Genomic DNA, 10,516 nt, shown 5'->3' on the forward strand with positions numbered 1-10,516 from the left:
TTTATGCTATATATTATATTATAACAAATTATTAATTAAATCATTATTCAATTAAATTTTAAAGTATAATAAAATACATATTATTATAATATATATTTATAATATGAATTTTTTTAATTCTATTTTAATTATTAATATATTTTTATAGGATTAATAAACATATTTTATGTAATATATATGAACTTATTGTAATATATTTTATTTTATTAATAAATATATTTTATAGAATGTATAAGGAGTAGTTTTAGCATTATAGCCTGTGGCCTAGAATTTTCATAGAATGCTAAAAAGGTTATCTATAGATATGTGAGGATCTATAATCACTGCTAGTGTTTAGTGATCTTAAATTATTAGAGATTAAATTATCTTGGGGCAAGAATCACCAATGATCTAAGATCATCTTGATAATCCCATGCATTTAGACCATCAAATGCCTCTGCAAAGTTGAAGTGATCTAGGTTAATTATCAACACCGCCAACTTGTTAGTTTGTAGGTATATCTTAAATAAGAACTCAGGTACAAATCTGAAAAAGGCATCTTCAACTATAATATAGGAATAAATCACAGTAGATTTTGGTAGTGTATAAGCAGCACTTTTTTCCTGCGACTATAAATAGCATTATTTATCAGCCGGCTTGATTCTTTTTTTCAGTATAGCTAGCTTAAAAGAAAAGGTCAATATGGGTTTTTGATGTAATGTAAGAAACTAATCACATGTGTCATACATCGGCAAAAACCAATGTTTGGCATTTTGAAATTTATCAAAAATGTACTTGCCATCATCGATCATTCTTATGAAGAGAAAGTCTTTGTGCATTGTATGTGGTGCAATAAAAAAGATGTGGAGCACACTATTCAACCACTTTAGAACTTGTAGCCACCATTTTTCAAAACTTATTTAATAGTACATTTAACATCTACTGTTCTATTTTTTTGTTTAAAATTTTGAATGACAAAAATATTCTTCATATTTTGAAAAAATTATGACGACTTATGGCATATTATGACATCCTGCGGTCAACTTATGACTTCTTGTACACAGGAAGTCATAATTTTTTTTCAGAAGTCATAAAGAAGCATTACAAGAATTTAAAATATTAACGACGGTATTAGCGACAAAAAATTAAGCTGTCACTAATAATAATCTTTTACTACTAAAAAGATGATCCAAAAGATTAACCATTACTAATAGTCATTAGCGACGGAAAACTACTATTAGTGACGGCAAAAACTGCTGCTAATAATTTTAAAATTTTAAAATTTTTTTGATTATAATTATAATTAAATTAATTAATTATCGATGGCTATTAGAGATAAAAAAAATTTATCGTCGCTGATAATTTTGAAAAAAATTCATTTAAAAATTATGAAAAAAATATTTTTTCTGATAAAAATATTAGCGATGGCGGTTAATTTTTAGCGACGAGAGATTGCCGTCGCTAATACTTTTACCGATGGTATTAGAGATGGTAAGCTTTGCCATCGCTAATAATTTAAAAAAAAAATTATTTAAAAAATTATAAAAAATATTTTTTTGATAAAAGTATTAAATAGCAACTTAACTTTAGCGACGGAAGTGCCGTTGCTAATACTTTTACTGATGGTATTAATGATGGATAACTTTGCCATCGTTAATAGTCCCTAAAATACACCCCCCCAGTTTGCAGGAGAAAATTTTTTTTCTGTCCCATGCCTCATCTCCTCCTTTTCCCGCGATTCTCCCCTCACCGGCGCCTCCTCCTTCTCAGTAGTTCCCCCCTTCTCGGTGCCTCCTTCCCAGCGGTTCTCCCCTCTTTACGCTCCAACATCCCGCGGCCCCGAGCCCGCATGGTTTCCCACCCTCGTCGGCACCTCCTTCCTAGTGGTTTCCCCCTCCTCGGTGCCTCCTTCTCAATAGTTCCCCTCTCCCTACACTCTGGCGTCCTGCAGTCTCGAGCCCGCGCTTTGGCCACACTAGCGGCCGCCGGCCTCGACCTCGCTGCCTCGACCCCGCAGCCCCTGCCCCGCCGCCCCTAGCTCACGGCCCCCAACCTTGTCGTCCCTGCCCCGTCGGCCCAACCTTGCAGCCTCGACCTGCACGGCAGTTCCACCCTCCTTGCGTTCCGACGTCCCGCCGCCCCGACCCTATTGCCCCGACCCCTTCAGCTCGACCCTGCGGCCCTTGCCCCATCGCCCCCACCCGCAGCCCTGACCTTGCGGCCCCTACCCCATCGGCCCAACCCCGTGGCCTCGACCCTCGCCGCCTTCCCATGGCCCCATCACCGTGCCCTCGTCTTCGCAGCCGCATCCCCGAGCTGGCTTTCCATCCCTGAGTCATCTCCTCGTGCGTCAGTCTCTGTGTGCCAACCCACGCCTCAGTTCCTGTGTGCCAGCCCGCCTTCTATTTGAGTATTAGTGACGGCATTAGTGACAACTAATGCCGTCACTAAAAGTTAATTTTTTATTTAAATTATATTAATTAAGTATAATTAGGTATTAAACAACTAATTAATTAATTAGAAGTACGGGATTTGGATCTCGGCATGCAGAGCGCTCGGATCGAGAGAATATGTCGGATAGCGTTCCAAACATGGGGCCGAGGCATGCCTTACTTGCTTGATCTCGGATAGGAGTGGGGGCCTCGAGGAGGCGATCGGAGGCTTGGAGAGGCTATGATGACTGCTTGTGCAAGATGCGCCTAAAGAGTCTAGAGAGAGATCGATAGAGGTGATGCATTTTTGTTCTTGTTGTTGTAATTGCAGGGCAAGCTTGGATGGTCTGTTACATCGCAGACAATCACTTACAGCCGTCTCATTGAAAATTTATGAAATTTTTAAGTGACAAAAATACTCCTCCCTTCCTTATGACATTCTGTGGCTAAATTATAAACAGAAAGTCGTATTTGATTGCAGGATATTATAATACGGCCACATGATGTCATAATTTTTTCAAAAGAAGAGAGATATTTTCGTCATTCAAAATTTCAAATAAAAAAATAAAATTATAGATATTAAATACGTATTGAAAAATGATTGCTATGTGGCCTAATCAGATAGGGCGGTGAATTTTTTCTACATTACATAAGGTGTACAGAGAATTACTCTTCTTATGAATATAGGGTACAATCACAAAGAAGTCCATTCTTTTGGAGCATTGTGTAAATGGGCCTGATAGGACTTGGTTCGAGATCCGCCCAAGCCAGCTCGGGACTAACAAGACTATCAAGGTCATGCTTGAGCCCGATCTAGTAAAGATATACCAAGTACAACCCATGCTGGGGCCGAAACCACTAGCATCACACCTGTTGAAACATTCCAAGTGCAATGAGCCCATGGTGGTGAATTTTGATGCGAGAGGCCAAACCCAGATTCATGCCTAATTAGAGTTTGAGTAATTCTTTATGCACCACGTGTCACGCTCCAAATTCGGAACATAACACGGTCATACTACCGAGGGATGGAGCCCACGATAATATGAAGCCAATCCATCATAATCATCTAAAATTCAACAGATAAAAAATTCAGTTCCATTATTCATCAAATAATTGAATCAATATCGGTTCAGAGCATCTAAATCCAAAAGTAAGTATCAATCCGAATCTCAACATTCATAAATAACTATAAATCCGTGATTATAAAATAAACTAAACTTCTGCTATCAAATTTTCAAGCTTGCTATGTAGATCTTCAAGTTTGAATTTCTTTTGCTGATCCTAACCTTATTCCTCTATTCAAACAAAAAGAAAACAAAAAGATTATAAGCTACACTAGTCCAGTAAGTAGAACTTGCGCTTCCTTATCGGATCAAGCATAAATTTTCTATTATAATGCATCATTTAGCAAATAATAATTATTGTAAAAATAAATATTTTATAGAGCGTATAATAAAATAAGTTATAAGCTCATCATGCATGCATAAATCATCTATATTTCACAATCATGAATCATAAATCATTTCTGTCACGTATTTTGTCATATTTCAAAAATATTGCTCACAGATGTTCGTGCTAAGGTCACTATTATACCCGTGACAGGGCCATATTTCTTAATCGACAGAGTTCTTAATTCATGTGCCAACTTTATACCCGCTGGCAGGGCCATGTTTTGTGTGGATGCTAGCTCCGGATGTCAACCTTCCCGAAAGAATTCATTCATAGCCATCTGAAAGTCTTTTTGAAATCATTATATCTTTTTCTTAAAACATACATATACATAGATGAAAAATAATAAAATTTTATGCTTCATAATCATGCAACTTTTTATAAAATATATTCATGCAATCAATGCTCATAATAAAACATGCCTTTTCATATCACATATGCTGATATCTATTTTATGAAAAATATGACTTCATCAATAAGAGATCATATGCATGAAAATCATGAAGATTTAAAAATAAATAAGGAGTGTAAGATCTACTTACCTCATTCATCTTAGATCTTCAGACTTCGTTAGAAGAATCAGCTAATCCTATTTAAAATATCAAATCATCGTCAATTTCTATTCTATGAATATAATAAGATTAAATCATAAGGAAAGAGGACTGTTGATCGGATGTGTCGGACCATTCAGATACCAGGATAATTCAGAATCTCTGATCTGAGGGTCAGATTCAAGTGACTTGATCAAAAAATTGTGAAGCACAGATTAGATCAAGATCAATCAATAGAGTTCATTAATAATGAATTTGAAAGATACTTGATATGATCAAATGAGGTTGACATACAGCATGGATATCAAAGCAACTTTGGATCATCTTGTTAGAGTCAATATGAGCCCCTAAAAGATGAAGGCATGACTCGGTACAGGATTCATAGACCTTCTTAGAGAGAGAAAGTCAATCATGAGAGAGAAAGTAGAGAGAGAAAGTGGAGAGAGAATCTTCGTATCCTTCAAAAGTGGTAATCATGATTGAGATCATCAAAAATCATATCAGGATGACTTAATATAGATTAACCATTATTGATGTTATCAATTTCGAATAAGGATCGGATCGGGATCCAATTTTGCACGAATTTCGAAGCAATTTCAGGTCATCATATTTTCATCTCAAGTTTATCCTAGGATCTATGATGCAATCAGAGAGAGAGTGACCCAAGAGAGATAAAATCCATAAAAAGTGATAAAAGATCTAAAGAGAGAAAATAGAGAAAAAATCTAGAGAGAGAAAATGGAGAAAAAATCTAGAGAGAGGAAGTTCAATTCTAAAGAGAGAAAGACTTAAGAGAGAGATGAGAGAAACTTTCTCTCATGTGTATTATTATTTTATTATTATTATATATATATATTTCTTTTCTTTTTCTTTATTATTATTATTATTATTATATATATATATATTTTTTCTTTTCTTTTCTTTTTCTTTTTTTTTTTTTTCCTTTTCTTTTTCCTGTGGCCTTCTTTGGCCGAAATAGGGGACCTAAAGGTCCCCTTGTCTTTGACCAGCCGATCACGGCCATACCTCGCCCGACGGTGGCTGGTGGCAAGGGGTGATTCTCCCGAGCTTGGAGAGGCCAGAGCCGGCGGTCGGCGGTGACCGTCGGTGCCTTAAAAATCAGGGAAAGGGAGAGGCCGAACAGGGCTTTTCTTCTCCGATGAAATTCGACGACTCCTGTCACCGGCAGACGTGCCCACCGGTACGGAAAAGAAGAGAGAGAAGAGAAGAAGAGGAAGAAGGACTTACCTCAGCCTTCGATGACCCCACCAGCGAAAAATCGCGGCAAGCACGAGTCGAGGGACCGCGGCTTCAATCGAAAAAATCGGAGAGGAACTCTGACGATCGTCGGTGATTGTTATGTCCTCTCAGAGGAAAGGAGGAGGTTCTTATAGGGCTCATCCTAGGGTCCTTTAATGGCCCTGGGACTCTGATTTTGATCGGGATCGGGGAAGAAGAAGACTCCGATCGGGAGTCTTCTTCTCCCTCTTTTTTTTTTCCTAGATGGGCTCAGTGGGCTTTAGGCCCAACGGGCCGGGTTATCACATTCTATCCTCCTTAAAAAAATTTTATCCTCGAAATTTAACATACCTTCATTTTCAAATAAGTGTGGATATCTCGTCTTCATATCATCTTCAAGCTCCCATGTAGCCTCTCTCTCTTCATGAGTACTCCAATGAATCTTCACATACGAAATGATGCACCATCTTAGAACTTGCTCTTTTCGGTCAATAATTCGAAGGAGAAATTCTTCATAGGTTAAATCTTCATGAACTTACAATGGCTCATACTTTATCACATTATTTGGATCAGGTACAAACTTTCTCAGTAGTGAAATATGAAAGACATTGTGCACTTTGGATAAATCAGGTGGTAAAGCTAGTTCGTAAGCAATATCTCTTATTCAATTTAAAATTTTAAAAAGTTCAATATATCGTGGACTCAGCTTGCCATGTCTCCCAAACCTCATGACACTTTTTGTAGGTGACATTTTTAGAAAATTATGATCACCGACTTAAAATTTTAATTCTCTTCTTTTTCTATCTGACCAACTCTTCTGTCTATCCTGTGCTGCCTTGAGTCTTTCCTTGATCAGATATATATTTTTTTTTCTCTAGCATCCTTTTATTATCAGTAAAATCTTTCCTTAGTTACAACTAACGTATTTCATAATATCTTTTGATTTAAAGGATTAATATTTTTAATCAATTCAGACCACCATGCTTTTGCTACGCACTCTGATCTCAACTTACCAAATTATCTAAGTCTATCAAAAATAAAAATATCTTTATATATTAAATCAATCAAAGATAGATCCAACTTTCAGATTTCACATAAAATTTAGGGTAAAATTTATAGTTTCCTTGTCATTACTATCTCTTAGGCATAGCACATCAAAATTAAATCTTCATCCACCTTCTATGTTTGAACTTATTACATAAGCTTCACCACTCCACAAGAATCCAATATGTTTAGAATTAATTTGAGTTAATCTTCGATTTACCTTACAATTATTTAGACAACTTTCAAACCAGCCTTTCTTTGCAAAGAAATTAACATCAAAATCAGCAAAGTTATCATGTCCTTTATCCATATAGGTTTAGCATTCCAATGTCATCGAATATACCTAATATAACATATCAATACCTCCCACTTCATTTTAGGGTCAACACTTCTCGTACTCAGGTCAACCTTGCTAATTGAAATCTAAGATATAACTCGTCAATTCTATTATAGACATCATATGCCACTTATACATAAATTTCATCATAATACCTATTGATTTGAAATCAAATTATTGAATCTTTTTTTTTATATCTATCATGTTCCTCATGATCTTAGCCTCAAGTTCAAATATTACTAAAGTCACAATCCCAAATAATGATAACCTTAAGCTCAAATACTACTTAAGTCATATTCTCTAGTGATCATAATCTAAACTCTATATCATTCTATCACGTCCTTAATGATCATAATTTTAAGCTCTGATATTATCCATTATACTCCACTCGGTCACATCCTATTGATCATACATAAAGTTTTGATATCACTTTATAATCTCAATGATCTTAAACCTAAGCTCTGATATTATTCTATCATATCCTAATCATTTATATCATTTATATCATAATTTTCAATGATTATAACCTAAGCTCTGATACCATAAAATGTCACGTCCCAAATCCGGGACATAACACGATCATGCTACCGAAGGATGGAGCCCACGATAACACGAAGCCAACCCATCATAATCATCTAAAATTCAACAGATAAAAAAATTCAGTTCCATTATTCATCAAATAATTGAACCAATATTGGTTCAGAGCATCTAAATCCAAAAGCAAGTACCAACCTGAATCTCAACATTCATAAATAACTATAAATCAGTGATTATAAAATAAACTAAACTTCTGCTACCAAATTTTCAAGCTTGCTATGCAAATCTTCAAGTCTGGATTTCTTTTATCGATCCTAACCTTATTCCTCTGTTCAAACAAAAAGAAAACAAAAGGATTATGAGCTACACTAGCCCAGTAAGTAGAACTTACGCTTCCTTATCGGATCAAGCATAAGTTTTTTATGATAATGCATCATTTCGTAAATAATAATTATTGTAAAAATAAATATTTCATAGAGCGTATAATAAAATAAGTTATAAACTCATCATGCATGCATAAATCATGTATATTTCACAATCATAAATCATAAATCATTTCTGTCACGTATTTGTGTCATGTTTCAAAAATATTGCTCACAGATGTTCGTGCTAAGGTCACTATTATATCCGTGACAGGGTCATATTTTTTAATCGACAGAGTTCTTAATTCATGTGCCAACTTTATATTCGCTAGCAGGGCCATGTTTCATGTGGATGTTAGCTCCGGATGTCGACCTTTCCGAAGAGATTCATTCATAGCCATCTGAGAGTCTTTTTAAAATCATTATATTTTTTTCTTAAAACATACATATACATAGATAAAAAATAATAAAATTTCATGCTTCATAATCATGCAACTTTTTATAAAATACATTCATGCAATCAATGCTTATAATAAAACATGCTTTTTCATGCACATATACTGATCTCTATTTTATGAAAAATATGACTTCATCAATAAGAGATCATATGCATGAAAATCATGAAGATTTAAAAATAAATAAGAAGCGTAAGATCCACTTACCTCATTCATCTTAGATCTTCAGACTTCGATGGAAGAATCAGCTAATCCTATTTAAAATATTAAATCATCATCAATTTTTATTTCATGAATATAATAAGATTAAATCATAAGAAAAGAGGACTGTTAATCGGATGTGTCGGACCATCCAGATACCAGGATAATTCAGGATCTCTGATCTGAGGGTCAGATTTAAGTGACTTGATCAAAAAATTGTGAAGCACAGATTAGATCAAGATCAATCAATAGAGTTCATTAATAATGAATTTGAAAGATACTTGATATGATCAAATGAGGTTGACATACAGCACGGATATAAAAGCAACTTTGGATCATCTTGTTAGAGTCAATATGAGCCCTTAAAAGATGAAGGCATGACTCGGTACAGGATTCATAGACCTTTTTAGAGAGAGAAAGTCAATCATGAGAGAGAAAGTAGAGAGAGAAAGTGAAGAGAAAATTTTCGTATGAATTTTTTCTATATTACATAAGGTGTACAAAGAATTACTCTTCTTATGAATATAGTGTACAATCACAAAGAAGTCCATTCTTTTGGAGCATTGTGTAATTGGGCCTGATAGGACTTGGTTCGAGGTCCGCCCAAGCCAGCCCGAGACTAACAAGACTATCAAGGTCATGCTTGAGCCCGATCTAGTAGAGATATACCAAGTACAACCCACTCTGGGGCCGAAACCACTAGCATCACACCTGTTGAAACATTCCAAGTGCAATGAGCCCATGGTTGTGAATTTTGATGCGAGAGGCCAAACCCAGACGCATGCCTAATTAGAGTTTGAGTAATTCTTTATGAACCACGTGTGATGCAGCAAAATTGACATGGAGCGTATTATTCAATCATATTGGATCACGTAGTATAATTATTAATAAGATAGATATTTAATATCTCTCAATTTTTTTTTGATCAGATCTTTTCTGACAAAATATTATTTTTCTCAATAGAATAAAGAAAGAACATTATTATTACTTTTTGATATTTTATATAATTTTTTGTAAATATATATGACATCCTGAATAGTATATATGACTTCTCATGTCTTTATATGATATCTGTTGGTTATTCTGACTTTCTGATGCCTTATATGACTTTCTGTATTTTTATATAATATCTTGAATAATATATATAATTTTTAAATATTTTATATGACTTCTTGTATTTTTATATGACATCATAAATAATATATATGGCTTCCTAATACCTTATATGACTTTTTGTGAATATATATGACATCTTGAATAATATATATGACTTCTTATGAATATATATGATATTTTAAACAATATATATAACTTTCTGTGTCTTTATATGATATCCTAAATAATATATATGACTTTTTGATATCTTATATCTTGTCAATATATATGATATCTCAAATAATATATATTATTTTTATGAATATATTGTTGGGAATAGTGTCCCAAAGTCAATCGTCAGCCTGTTGACGGTTGTGCTCCTTTTTGTATTAGTACATGAATTATAAATAAATAAAAGTTATTTTGGTATTTTTTCATCACAAATGTTTCATCTTCTAATGAACTCCTGTGTTGTGGTGAAGTCCTTAGGACTATTTAGACTCGACAAAAGAAGATTTGTCGCTTAGTCCTTAAACATGTTCGCGACCAAATGATACGTTGTTACCAAGGACGACAACGTTTATCGAGCATAGGTCGTTGTGTGCCATATGGGTTGGTTGTCCTCATAACCAAAGAGTGTGGAGACACTGGTATGGCATACAGGTGAGATGTAATGGTACATCTGCACTGAACGTGACCAACTCCGGAGCTATTTCTGCTGTCAAGATTTGCTCCGATGGGATATGGGTATAAATGTCCCTCCGACCTGAGACCACCACGGTGACTTGCAAGCAACTCACTATACTTAGGCACTGGACTACCTGAATTTCTAATT

The sequence above is a fragment of the Elaeis guineensis genome, chromosome 11 (genome assembly GCF_000442705.2).
Source record: "Elaeis guineensis isolate ETL-2024a chromosome 11, EG11, whole genome shotgun sequence".
Lineage (NCBI taxonomy): Eukaryota > Viridiplantae > Streptophyta > Magnoliopsida > Arecales > Arecaceae > Elaeis > Elaeis guineensis.